This window comes from Ruditapes philippinarum, unplaced genomic scaffold (genome assembly GCF_026571515.1).
Source record: "Ruditapes philippinarum isolate M1 unplaced genomic scaffold, ASM2657151v2 ctg2000_1_1_1_1, whole genome shotgun sequence".
Taxonomy (NCBI): Eukaryota; Metazoa; Mollusca; class Bivalvia; order Venerida; family Veneridae; genus Ruditapes; species Ruditapes philippinarum.
Window position 1 is genome coordinate 77,713 of NW_026852458.1, and position 3,712 is coordinate 81,424.

Sequence of the window (3,712 nt, forward strand, 5' to 3'; positions counted from 1 at the left end):
AGGTTAGGCCTACTTATTTGATAAATCCTTTTGTGATTGCCTCCACCTTTTGGTTAACTATAACTCCTCTGACTGCCGAGATCACTACAGTCAGACACATAAAGTTGGCGGACTGTAGCGATCTTTTCACACTTTTTCGCGGTGTATCGATTAATTTTTGGTAGTTCGCGCCTGTTTTTTCTTTCCACCATTGTAAAGGTGTCAATGTCGGCCATCTTGTATTTTGCCAAAATTTTAAATCTTTTTAACTAATTAATCCCTTTTTCTATTCAAATAATATTTTCACTCTAATTCGTACTGATTCTATGAAATTACCTTCAAAAATATAGCTTTTGAGCACTTATTAATAAATTCTGATTCTTTTAATTTATTTCCGATTTCCGATTTCAAACGTTTCTAAAAGATGGCGGCGAATTTGTGTTTTTTTGCCGAAAAAATTTAATTTCCGTAATAAAGTCTATTTTTTTTTTAAATTGGTTATTAATGATTATCTCTTATACAAATATATTTTATTGCTCCAAAGTTATTCGATATTAATTGAGTTTTTTCTTTTTTTTTAAATATTTTATATTGTTATAGAAGAATTATGTAATGACCACCATTTTAAAGGTGTGAAAATTGGCAGCCATCTTGAATTTTTACCGAAAAATGAAGAAAAATGTCCAAATAATCCTTTATTTTGTTCAACTATTTTTCTCTACTTAATCCGTAATGTTCTAAATGTATTTGTTCATTTATATCTGTAAAAAAGGGATAATTTTTCTTTCTGTTTATCTGTAAAGACGGTAATTCTTATTTTATTCTATTCTTAACCTATTCTTTACCTAATTTTACCTCCAATTTTCTCTGTTTTTCTCTTTGCCTTTACTTTAATTAATTCTGATATTTCTTCTATCCTCAACTGAATAGTGAGAGACATGATAATCAAACTATTAATGAGAATCTCAATATCACCGAATTTCCCAAATAAAAGCTTAATTTCTCTCCACAGCACTTCCAATTAGAATATGCGTAAATATAAGAAATAACAAAAATGATTTAATTCACTATTGAGAAGCTTGATAGAAATACAAGATTCCCAATAATAATTTAAATCTGCCTTAAAAAATTTTAAGAAAAAGAAATTGATTAATTAAAAGAAACTTAACTTTAACACCTAAATAATCAGATTACGATGTGAACCGCTCGTACGTTAACGAATACTTGCAAAGTGGTTTTCCGATTGAGTGAATGAGTTGATATTTCTTCTAAATCCTTAATGAATTAATTTATACTTAAGATTTTCCCTTACAACATAGTCAAATGCCTTTGTGTAGGCAACAAATAAAGATAAATGTTGCTTCCCTTGATTGAACCTTTTGAAAAAATATTGTCAACTGAACTCATATAAGCCCGAAATCCCGCTTGCACTTCATTATAAATCATATACTTTTCAGCCCATGATTTTAACCTATTATTTTGAGTTCATCACTTTCATACTCATCTATAAAATGTAGAACATCTTCACCGGATGCAAAAAAATCGATCATTTGGGTTATTGACAGCTTTAAGATATTATACAAATGTTCACATAGATATGTTAGGTTGCCTTAAGCAAGAAGATTCTTTAAGCATATTCCAATATAATCTAACGTTTATGCTTACTACCTAATAATTTTTCAGTCTTTTCTTTATCATTATTATATCTACTCTTACGCAGTAAAGACTTCTATTCTGACCTTGCTTTTACCATATTAACCCTGTTTGCTTCAATAAACATCAAGATATTTAAAAATATAATTTCTTTTCATAACAATATTCATTAAACCAGGGTTGTGAAGTTTCGCAGCTTATATCATAATTACATTCAGCATTTTCTTATTTACACAAAGCGATGCAATTTTACTAAACACATTTTTTTAAACACATTTTTTTTAAATCACATATACATTCATCAATACCTTGACTTGAAAAAAACATATTTAAATTTTGCACCATCAGATTTATGAAAGGAAGACTGACCATGTGTACTTTCAAGTAAATTACTTGTATCAAATACAAAAGAGACTGACATCAAGCAATGACCAGAAACAATATTAGGATCGTCAATTTCAAACATAACAGAATGTTTACATAATAAATAACCACCAACACTGCATCCTTGCCTATTTACAAAAGTGTGCTTCCCTACATTTTCATCATTACCCTTTCTTCAATTCACTATCCGGAAACCAGTTTGCTTACAAAAATCGAGCAAATAGCGCCCATTGTTATTTACATGTCCTTTATCTTTAGAAAATATGGATCATGCAATATCGGACTGATAATCTTCAGGCAATAAATCTGCATTACAAACATTTACAGTATCATTTTATACAAAGTCTGGGAAAGTTGAAGTTCTTGAATTAAATTACCGAAAATTGCATGGTGATAACTATTATCAAGCATTGATCAGATACAATATTAGGATCGTCATTTTCAAACATACCAATATTGCAAAACATAGAATTTTCACATAATAAATAATCAACCATACAGCACACTTGCCTATTTACAAAAGTGTGCTTCCCTACATTTTCATCATTACCCTTTCTTCAATTCACTATCCGAAAACCAGTTTGCTTACAAAAATCGAGCAAATAGCGCCCGTTGTTATTTACATGTCCTTTATCTTTAGAAAATATCGATCATGCAATATCGGACTTATAATCGAAAGGCAATAAATCTATATTACAAAAATTTACAGTATCATTTTATACAAAGTCTGGCAACGTTGAAGTTCTAGAATTAAAATCACCGAAAATGGCATGGTGATAACTATTATCTGACATACTTTCAATATATATACAAGAATATATCAATTTATTACCCCTCACTTTTTTCGTAATGCTAATTTCCCATAGGCCTTTGGGAGTTATTCTTACTGTTAATGCAAGTGTACCACGTGGCTACGAATTTTGTACTGTTACATAGGTAACAGTATTTTTAACAGTATAAAATCTGGTCACGTGGTCTATTTTCTAAATAAAATGAAATAAAATGGCCGCCATTTTTCTCTTGATTCATTCTTATTTTTGACGATAGGGCATCGCCGAAGTAACTATTACTCTGATAAAATTTAGTTCTTTGCAACCTAGAGTCCCTTTCGCGTATTAAATATCTTTTTGTTGAATAGTCAACAGGAAACATCCGTTTTCAACGGAAGTAATTGTAATGTAAATAATTTTGTGTCAAACTGGAACATGCAGACAATTAAAGCATGCAACAAAGGATAATTTAACAATTTTTACCAGTGAAACGTTACAGATAGAGTTTGTGGACATACATCTGTAGGATATCATCGTTATTTTCTAAATGCACTTTGTCAAAAACCATGCGAAGAATATTCTGGATGTAGAAGGATCAGATTTCACAGATCATAACCTTATAAATGGGTTAGTGTTTTGCTTTCTGAATAAAACACAGCTTATTTTATGTTTATGACTGGTAGATATCATCACTTGCTTAAAGAATAAAAGAAAAAACAGCTTCTCAAGTAGGCCTACAGTGCACTTAAAACTTGCAAGGTAAGGACAGTTTGGTTATTGCTTCTCTTGGCTTATTTTTGTTACAGTTAGATTTAGTTGCCAAATTCAGATCATCACAGTATTTGTTCGGGGTAATAAAATAAATAACACATGGGTTTGTGGGTAACAGTAAAAATATTATCCCTCGTATAAATACTGTTACCCTC